The sequence below is a fragment of the Ursus arctos genome, chromosome X (genome assembly GCF_023065955.2).
Source record: "Ursus arctos isolate Adak ecotype North America chromosome X, UrsArc2.0, whole genome shotgun sequence".
NCBI classification, from domain to species: domain Eukaryota; kingdom Metazoa; phylum Chordata; class Mammalia; order Carnivora; family Ursidae; genus Ursus; species Ursus arctos.
This window is the reverse complement of record NC_079873.1, coordinates 71446964-71458270: the sequence shown is the minus strand read 5'-3', so window position 1 is coordinate 71458270 and position 11307 is coordinate 71446964. Positions and strand designations below refer to the sequence as shown.

The 11307-nt window shown below is 36.5% G+C and overlaps 1 pseudogene; it reads left to right on the top strand.

The window, feature by feature from the left end:
- The first annotated feature begins 255 nt into the window (after positions 1-255).
- Positions 256-1980, top strand: LOC113244332 (tigger transposable element-derived protein 1-like; annotated as a pseudogene).
- The last annotated feature ends 9327 nt before the right edge of the window (positions 1981-11307 follow it).

Genomic DNA, 11307 nt, shown 5'->3' with positions numbered 1-11307 from the left:
TAATTCTCACAATATTTTAAACATTTTCATAATTATTATATTTGTTATGATGATGTGATTAGTGATCTTTGTTGTTACTATTGTAATTGGTGGCACAACAAACCATGCCCATATGTGATAGCAAACTTAATTAATGTTGTGTGTGTTCTGACTGCTCCACCTACTGGCTGTTCCCTTGTCTCTCTTCCTCTCATTGAGCATCCCTATTCCCTAAAACACATCAATATTGAATTTAGGCCAATTAATAACCTTACAATGACTTCTAAGTGTTCAAGTTAGAGTCACACATCTTTCACTTTAAATCAAAAGCTAAAAATGATCAATCTTAGTGTGAAAGGCATGTTGAAAACCAAGATATGCTGAAAGCTAGCATCTTCTGCCAAGCAGTTAGCCAAGCTGTGAATGCAAAGGAAAAGTTCTTGAAGGAAATTAAAAGTACTACTCCAGTATATACATGGATAATAAAAGAGTAAAACAGCATTTTTGCTAATATGAAGAATGTTTTAGTGGTCTGGATAGAAGATCAAACCACCCACAATATTCCCTTAAGCTAAAACGTAACCCAGAACAATGCCCTAACTCTCTTCAATTCTGTGAAAGTTGAGAAAGGTAAGAAAGCTACAGAATAAAAGTTTGAAACTAGCAGAGGTTGGTTCATAAGGTTTAAGGATAGAAGCCATTTCCATAACACAAAAGAGTAAGGTGAGGCGACAAGTGCTGATGTAGAAACTGCAACAAGTTATCTAGAAGATCTAGCTAAGATAATTAGTGAAGGTGGCTATACTAAATAATAGATTTCCAATATAGATGAAACAGCCTGCTATTGGAAGAAGATGCTATTTCGGACTTTCACAGCTAGAGAAAAGAAGTGAATGCCTGACTTCAAAACTTCAAAGGATAGGTTGACTATATTGTTAGGGGCTAATACAGCTGGTGACTTTAAGTTGAAACCAATTCTCATTTACCATTCCAGAAATCCTAGGACCCTTAAGAATTATGCTATTTCTACTCTGCCTGTCTTCTATAAATGGAAAAACAAAGCCTAGATGACAGCACATCTGTTTATAACATGGTTTACTAAATATTTAAGCCCAGTGTTGAGACCTACTGCTCAGAAAAATATTTATTTCAAAATATTACTGGTTAATGACAATGCACCTGGTCACCCAAAAGCTCTGATGGAGATGTACAATGAAATTAATGTTGTTTGTATGCCAGCTAACACAACATTCATTCTTCAGCCTATGGATCAAGGAGCCATTTTGACTTTAAAATTTTATTATTTAAAAATACATTTTGTAAAGCTAGAGCTGCCATAGTGATTCCAATGATGGATCTGGGCAAAATAAATTGAAAATCTTGTGCAAAGGATTCACCATTCTAGATGTTATTAAGAACATTCATTATTCATAGGAAGAGTTGAAAATACCAATATTAACAGGAGTTGGAAGAAGTTGATTCCAAACCTCTTGGATGACTTTGAGGGATTCAAGACTTCCATGGGGGAAGTAATTGCAGATGTGATGGAAATTACAGGAAAACTATAATTAGAAGCAGAGCCTAAAATGGTACCTGAATTGCTGTAATCTCATGATAAAACTTTAATTGATGAGGAGTTGCTTCTTATGGATTAGCAAAGAAAATAGTTTCCTAAGATGGAACTTACTCCTGGTGAACATGCTCTGAAGATTGTTGAAATGGCATCAAAGAATTTAGAATATTACATTGATATTGATAAAGTTGATAAAACAACAACAGGGTTTGAGATGATTGACTTCCATTTTGAAAGTAGTTCCACTTCGGGAAAATGCTACCAAAAAGCATTGCACGTTACACAGAAATGGTTTGTGAAAGGAAAGGTCAATGTGGCAAACTTCACTGTTGTCTACTTTAAAGAAATTGCCATAGCCACACTAACCTTCAACAACCACCATCCTGAGCAGTCAGCCGCCATCAACATTGAAGAAAGACATCCACTAGAAAAGATTATGACCAACTGAATGCTGAGAAAATGTTTAACATTTTTAGCAACAAAATATTTTTAAATTAAGGTATGTACATTGTTTTCTGGGACATAATGCTATTGCATACTTAACAAACTACAATTTAGTGCAAACATTACATTTATATGTAGTAGGAAAACAAAAAGAATGAATTGTTTTGTTGTAATACTCACTTTATTGCAGTTGGGACCAAACCTGAAAAATCTTCAAGGTATGCCTGTATATCACTTAGAAGAAAACAATGGAACAAACTGTGATCTTGTGTTTGGCAATGGTTTCTTAGAAATGCCAATGAAAATACAAACAACAAAATTGGATTTTATCAAATTAAAAAATTTTTGCTTTGAGAGAAGGCCTATTCAAAGAATGAAAGAAATAAGCAAAATACTACTGGGTCACAAAACAAGTCTCAATTGATACCAAAAGACTAAGAGTTTTCCCTGCATATTCTCAGACCACAATGCTTTGAAACCAGAACTCAATCATAAGGAAAAATTTGGAAGAAATTCAAACACTTGATAACTAAGAACCACCCTGCTCAAGAATGATTGGGTAAACCAGATAATTAAGAAGGAGATCAAACAATTTTTGGAGACCAATGAAAATGAAAACACATCAGTCCAAAACCTATGGTACACTGCAAAGGCAGTCCTAAGGGGAAAATACATAGCCACCCAATCCTCACTCAAAGGAATAGAGAAATCTAAAATGCAGTCCTTATATTCTCACCTCAAGAAGCTGGAGCTAGAACAGAAGAACAGGCCTAACCTATGCATGAGAAGAAAATTGATCAAGATTAGAGCGGAGATCAATGAATTAGAAACCAGGAGCACAGTAGAGGAGACCAACAGAACTAGAGGCTGTTTCTTTGAAAGAATAAATAAAAAAGATAAGCCACTGGCAAGACTTATTCAAAAGAATAGAGAAAGGACCCAAGTAATAAAATTATGATTGAAAGGGGAGAGATCATGACCAACACCAATGAAATAGGAAGGATCATTAGAAACTTTTATCAACAATTTATGCCAATAAATTAAATAACCTGGAAGAAATGGATGCCTTCCTGGAAACCTATAAACTACCAAGACTGAAACAGGAAGAAATTGATTATTTAAACAGACCGATTAATTATGAAGAGATTGAAACAGTGATCAAAAACCTCCCGAAAAACAAGACTCCAGGGCCTGATGGATTCCCTGGGGAATTCTACCAAACATTCAAAGAAGAAATAATACCTATTCTCCTGAAGCTGTTTCAAAAATTAGAAACAGAAGGAAAACTACCAAACTCATTCTATGAGGCCAGTATTACCTTGATCCCCAAAACAGGCAAAGACCCCATCAAAAAGAATTAGAGACCGATTTCCCTGATGAATATGGACGCCAAAATTCTCAACAAGATCCTAGCTAATAGGATCCAACAGTACATTAAACGGATTATCCATCATGACCAAGTGGGATTCATCCCTGGGATGCAAGGGTGGTTCAGCATTCGCAAATTGATCAGTGTGATAGATCATATCAACAAGAAAAGAGTCGGGGCGCCTGGGTGGCTCATTGGTTGGGGATCTGCCTTTGGCTCAGGGCGTGATCCCAGCATTCTGGGATCAAGCCCCACATCGGGCCCCCTGCTCAGCGAGAAGCCTGCTTCTCCCTCTCCTACACCCCCTGCTTGTGTTCCCTCTCTTGCTGCCTCTCTCTCTGTCAAATAAATAAATAAAATCTTAAAAAAAAAAACAAGAAAAGAGTCAAGAACCGTATGACCCTCTCAATTGATGCAGAAAAAGCTTTCAAAAAATTAAAGGATCCTCTCCCGATTAAAACCCTTCAGAGTGCAGGGATAGAGGGTACATTCCTCAATTTCATAAAAAACCATCTATGAGAAGCCTACAGCGAATATCATTCTCAATGGGGAAAAGCTGAAAGCTTTTCCCTTAAGATCAGGAACAGAACAAGGATGCCCACTCTCACCATTATTATTCAACATAGTACTAGAAGTCCTTGCAACAGCAATCAGACAAAAAAAAAAAGGGATAAAAAGTATCCAAATCAGCAAGGAAGAAGTCAAACTGTCTCTCTTCGCAGATGACATGATACTCTATATGGAAAACCCAAAAGAATCCACCCTCAAATTACTAGAACTTACAGAGCAATTGAGTAATGTGGCGGGATAAAAAATCAATGCTCAGAAATCAGTTGCACTTCTATAGATGAACAATGAGACTGAAGAAAGAGAAATTAGGGAATCCATTCCATTTACAATAGAACCAAAAGTCATACTTTATCTCTGAATTAACTTAACCAGAGAGTTAAAGGATCTGTATTCTAGAAACTACAGATCACTCATGAAAAACATTGAAGAAGACACAAAAAGATGGAAAAATATTCTATGCTCATGGATCAGAAAAAGAAACATAGTTAAACTGTCTATGCTACCCAGAGCAATCTACACTTCCAATGCCATCCCAATCAAAACACCAATTTTGACATTTTTCAAAGAGCTGGAACAAAGAGCCCTTAAATTTGTGTGGAACCAGAAAAGGCCCAGAATTGCCAAGGAATTTTTGAAAAGGAAAATCAAAGCTGGCGGCATCACTTTGCCAGATTTCAAGCTATACTACAAAGCTGTGATTACCAAGACAGCATGGTACTGGCACAAAAACAGACACATAGACCAATGGAACAGAATAGAGAACCCAGAAATGGACCTTCGGCTCTTTGGGCAACTAATCTTTGACAAAGCAGGAAAAAACATCCAGTGGAAAAAAGATGGTCTTTCCAATAAATGGTGCTGGGAAAATTGGACAGCTATATGCAAAAGAATGAAACTTGAGCACTCTCTCACAACATACACAATGATAAACTCCAAATGAATGAAAGACCTCGATGTGAGACGGGAATCCATCAGAATCTTAGAGGAAAGCATAGGCAGCAACCTCTACGACATTGGCCAAAGCAACCTTTTTCATGACACATATCCAAAAGCAAGAGAAACAAAAGCAAAAGTGAACTTGTGGGAATTCATCAAGATAAAAAGCTTCTGCACAGCCAAGGAAACAGTCAAAAAAACTAAGAGGCAGCCCACAGAATGGGAGAAGATATTTGCAAATGACAGTACAGATAAAAGACTGGTATCTAAGATCTGCAAAGAACTTCTCAAACTCAATACGGGAGAAACAAATAATCACATCATAAAATGGGCAGAAGATATGAACAGACACTTTTCCAATGAGGACATACAAATGGCTAACAGACACATGAAAAAATGTTCAAAATCATTAGCCATCAGGGAAATTCAAATCAAAACCACTTTGAGATACCACCTTATGCCAGTTAGAATGGCAAAAATGGACAAGGAAGGAAACAACAAATGTTGGAGAAGATGTGGAGAAAGAGCATCCCTCTTACATTGTTGGTGGGAATGCAAGTTGTTACAGCCAGTTTGGAAAACAGTGTGGAGGTCCCTCAAAAAGCTAAAAATAGGACTAACCTATGATCCAGCCATTGCTCTTCTAGGTATTTACCCCTAAGATACAGACATAGTGAAGAGAAGGGCCATATGCACCCCAATGTTCATAGCAGCGTTGTCCACAATAGCTAAATCATTGAAGGAGCCGAGATGCCCTTCAACAGATGACTGGATTAAGAAGTTGTGGTCCAGGGGCACCTGGGTGGCACAGTGGTTGAGCGTCTGCCTTCAGCTCAGGGCGTGATCCCGGTGTTATGGGATCGAGCCCCACATCAGGCTCTTCCGCTATGAGCCTGCTTCTTCCTCTCCCACTCCCCCTGCTTGTGTTCCCTCTCTCGCTGGCTGTCTCTATCTCTGTCGAATAAATAAATAAAATCTTTAAAAAAAAAAGAAGAAGTTGTGGTCCATATATACAATGGAATATTACTCAGCCATCAGAAAGGACAATTACCTAACATTTGCAGCAACATGGACGGGACTGGAGGAGATTATGATAAGTGAAATAAGTCAAGCAGAGAAAGACAATTATCATATGGTTTCTCTCATCTATGGAACAAAAGAAATAGCAGGAAGATCCATAGGAGAAGGAAGGGAAGAATGAAGGGGGGGTAAAGAGAAGGGGAATGAAGTATGAGAATCTATGGACTCTGGGAAACAAACTGAGGGCTTCAGAGGGGAGGGGTGTGCAGGACTGGGATAGGCCAGTGATGGGTGTTAAGGAGGGCACATATTTCATGGTGTACTGGGTGTTATACTCAAAGAATGAATCATCATCATCAAAAACTAAGGATCTACTGCATGGTGACTAGCATAACATAATAAAAAATTATTATTAAAAAAAAGTTATAAGCTTCTTGGTAAACTCACCAAAAAGTATCTCTCATGTTTTTTAACTTTTGTATGCCTTAAGATACTGACAATCATAACAGAACAGAATTACACCTGTACCTTTATTTTTCGATTTCATAGAAAATTTCATAGATTAATGGAAACAAGGGACAACTCTTATTTATTTCAATTTGGAATGAAAATGATTTTGTCTAAAGGCTAAGAAGGCCTCCAGTAAAATTTGCATCTAAAAAATAATAAAAATGGGAAAATAATAATGCTATTATATCAGCATAATATTAAACATCTATGATGTCCAAAGGACAGTGCTAAATTCTTTGTATACATTAATTTATTAAATCCTCACCACACTATGAGGTAGTTGCTTTTGATATTTATATCTTGCAAATGAGAAACTGAGATTGTAAGAGCATAAGTGGGTCTTTACTAAGAAGATGAGTCTTTATAAGTTGAAATGAGAAAACAAGAAATGTTTTTATATCAAGTCAGATTCTAACTTGTGGAATGAGTCACTTAACATAGACCAGAAGTTAGTATCCTAACAACCTGAATGAACCTAGTATGTCAGAAATTACCTTAATTTCCAAGATAGTTCTTGACTTTCTTGGATAAATCTCAAAGGTCAAAGTTGTTGGAACCACTTTAATAAAAATATGTTTAGAGACTTTTAAGCATAGTTATAGTATTAAACTTTGCTTTTCAAAAAGCAAAATATTGTGTGGTAAGCAGAATACCCCAAAATGTCTAAATCCTAATCCTTGAAATGTTTATATATGTTATGTTATATAGCAAGAGGTAAATACATTTAAGGGTGGAATTAAGATGCCTAATCACATGATATTAAGATAAGGAAACTATCTGGATGTTCCTAGTGGACACAATGTAGTCATAAGGTCCTTAATTGGGGAAGAAGGAAAAAGTAGAGTAAAAACTAGAAAGATTACATTGTAAAAACTCAACCAGCCCTTTCTGGCTTTAAAATGGAGAGGGATAATGAAGCAAGGAATTCTGGCAGGCTCTAGTAACTGGCAAAAAGCAAGAAAATGGATTCTCCTCTAAAGCTTCCAGAATGCAACACAGTCCCACCAATGCCTTGATTTTATTCAGACATCTGCTCTCAGAACTGTAAAACAACAAATTTATGCTGTTTTAAGGGACTAAACTTCTGGTAATTTGTCACAGGATAAGTAAGACTCTAATACAAGAGGAAAATTCTTCTAAACTGCTTGATTATTATACTAGTATTCTAGGTGCTATCCAAAATGCTGGTTACAAAAATTTCTTAAGAGTACGTTAACAAATTAACTTTGAAAACAGAAGATATGCAATACTTGAAAAGATTGAGAAAATTTATACCCATCTATCTTTATCTATACCCTTTATATCTATATGTCCAAGTGTACAGGCATACGTGGTCACTTTATTGCACTTCATAGGTATTGTATTTTTTACAAAATGAGGATTTGTGGCAACCTTGTGTCGAGCAAGTCTATCGGTGTCATTTTTCCAATAAAATTTACTCACTTTCTGTTTCTGTGTCAGATTTTGGTGATTCTCAAAATATTTGAAAATTTTTCATTATTATTCTATTTGTTATAGTGATCTGTGATCAGTGATATTTCCCCATGACCCTCCCTCTCCTTGGGTCTTCCTATTCCCTGAGACACAGCAATACTATACTTAGGTCAATCAACTGTACGCGGTCTTCTACATGTTCAAGTAAAAGGAAGAGTCAATCGATGAGGCAAACTTCATTGTTATTTTAAGAAATTACCACAGCCACCCTAACCTTCAGCAACCACCATCTTTTTTTTTTTTATTAATAATGATTTTTTATTATATTATGTTAGTCACCATACAGTACATCCCTGGTTTTCGATGTAAGGCTCGATGATTCATTAGTTGTGTATAACACCCAGTGCACCATGCAATATGTGCCCTCCTTACTACCCATCACCGGTCTATCCCATTCCCCCACCCCCCTCCCCTCTGTAGCCCTCAGTTTGTCTCTCGTAGTCCATAGTCTCTCATGTTTCATTCCCCCTTCTGATTACCCCCCCTTTCTTTATCCCTTTCTTCCCCTACTGATCATTCTAGTTCTTATGTTCCATAGATGAGAGAAATCATATGAGAGTTGTCTTTCTCTGCTTGACTTATTTCACTAAGCATTATCTCCTCCAGTGCCGTCCATCAGCAACCACCATCTTGATCAATCAGTGTTCAAACTTAGGTGACCATCAACATAATATAGACTCATATATACAGAAGAGGTTATATACAAGCCTAATGATAAAAATAATGAAAACCACTAATATGCAAAGAATAAAGAGAAAGAAATCTAAATATATCACTAAAGAAAACCAGAAAGCCATGAAAGAAAGAAAAAGAAAACAAGGATCAGAGAAAAACTTCAGGAAACAATAACGAAAAAACAACTATTAAAATGGCAATAAAAGCATATCTTTCAATAATTACATTGAATATAAATGCACAAATGCTCCATTCAAAAGACATAGGGTGACAGAATGTATGTATTTAGACCTAAAGACACCTGCATATTGAAAGTGAGGGGATGGAGAAATATTTATCATGCAAATGGATGTAAAAAGAAAGTCAAAGGAGCAATAAATATACAGGACAAAATATACTGTATTTATTATTATTTTTTATTATGTTATGTTAGTCACCATACAGTAGTACATCATTAGTATTTGATGTACTGTTCCAAGATTCATTGTTTGCATATAATACCCAGTGCTCATTGCAATACATACCCTCCGTAATGCCCATCACCTGGCTAACCCATCCCCCACGCCCTCCTCTCTGAAACTCTCAGTTTCCTGGAGTCCAGAACCTCTCATGGTTTGGCTCCTCCTCTGATTCCCCCCCCCTTCATTTTTCCCTTCCTTCTTCTAATGCCCTGTGCTATTCCTTATGTTCCAAATATAAGTGGAAAAATATGATAATAGTCTTTCTCTGCTTGACTTATTTCACTTAACATAATTATCTCCAGTTCCATCCATGTTGATGCAAATGGTGGGCATTCATCCTTTCTGAAGGCTAAGTAATATTCCATTGTATATATGGATCACATCTTCTTATTCCATTAATCTCTTGAAGGGCATCTCAGCTCCTTCCACAGTTTGGCTATTGTGAACAATGCTGCTATGAACATTGGGGTGCATGAGCCCCTTCTTTTCACTAGATCTGTATCGTTGGGGTAAATACCTAGCAGTGTAATTGCTAGGTCATAGGGTAGCTCTATTTTTAACTTTTTGAGGAACCTCCATATTGTTTTCCAAAGTAGCTGTGCCAGCTTGCATTCCCATCCACAGTATAAGAGGGTTCCCCTTTCTCCACATCCTCACCAACATTTGTTGTTTCCTGCCTTGTTAATGTTTGCTATTCTAACTGGTATGTGGTTTTAATTTGAATTTCCCTGATGGCTAATGATATTGAACATTTTTTCATGTGTCTGTTAGCCATTTGTATGTCTTCTTTGGAGAAGTGTCTGTTCATGTCTTCTGCCCATTTTTTACTTGATTATTTGTTTTTTGGTGTTGAGTTTGAGAAGTTCTTTATAGATCTTGGATATCAGCCATTTATCTATTATTTCATTTGCAAATATCTTCTCCCATTCTGTGGGTTGCTTCTTAGTTTTGATGACTGTTTGCTTTGCTGTTTAGAAGCTTTTTATCTTGATGAAGTCCCAAAAGTTCATTTTTGCTTTTGTTTCACTCGCCTATGGAGACGTGTCTTGAAAGAAGTTGCTGTAGCCGATGCTGAAGAGGTCACTGCCCATGTTCTCTTCTAGGATTTTGATGGATTCCTGCCTCACATTGAGGTCTTTCATCCATTTAGAATTTATCTTTGTGTATGATGTAAGAGAATGGTCAAGTTTCATTCTTCTGTATATAGCTGTCCAATTTTCCCAGCACCATTTATTGAAGAGACTGTCTTTTTTCCATGGGATGCTTTTTCCTGATTTGTTTAACATTAGTTGACCATTGAGTGAGGGTTCATATCTGGACTCTCTATTCTGTTCCATTGATCTATGTGTTCGTTTTTCTGCCAGTATCATGCTGTATTGGTGATCACAGCTTTGTAATATAGCTTAAAATCAGGCAACGTGATGCCCCCAGCTTTGTTTCTCTTTTTAAACATTCCTTTGATGATTCAGAGCCTTTTATACTTCCATACGGATTTTAGGATTGTTTGTTCCATCTCTTTGAAGAATGCCAATGGTATTTTAATAGGGATGGAATTGAAAGTGTAGATTGCTCTAAGAAGCATAGACATTTTAACAATGTTCATTCTTCCAATACATGAGCAAGGAACATTTTCCAACTTTTTGTGTCTTCATAAATTTCTTTCATAAGTGTTCTGGAGTTTCTAGATTATAGATACTTTACCTCTTTGGTTGGGTTTATTCCTACATATCTTATTGTTTTGGGTGATATTGTAAATGGAATTGATTCCTTAATTTCTCTTTCTACAGTTACATTGTTACTGTATAGAAAAGCAAATGATTTCTGTGCATTGATTTTGTATCCTGCCACATTGCTGAATTGCTGTGTGAGTTCTAGTGTTCTGGGGGTGGAGCCTTCTGGGTTTTCCGCATAAAGTATCGTGTCATCTGCAAAGAGAGAGAGTTTGACTTCTTTGCCAATTTGAATGCCTTTTATTTCTTTTTGTTGTCTGATTGCTGATGCTAGAACATCTAGTACTATGTTGAACAATAGTGGTGAGAGTGGGCATCCTTGTCGTGTTCCTGACCTTAAGGAAAAAGCTCTCAGATTTTCTTCATTGAGAAGGATATTTGCTGTGGGCTTATCATAGATCATTTTTATGATATTGAGAAATGTTCCCTCTATCCCTACACTCTAAGAAATTTTAATTGGGAAAGTATGCTGTATTTTGTCAAATGCTTTTTCTGCATCAATTGAGAGAATCATATAATTCTTGTCTTTTCCTTTATTAATGTGCT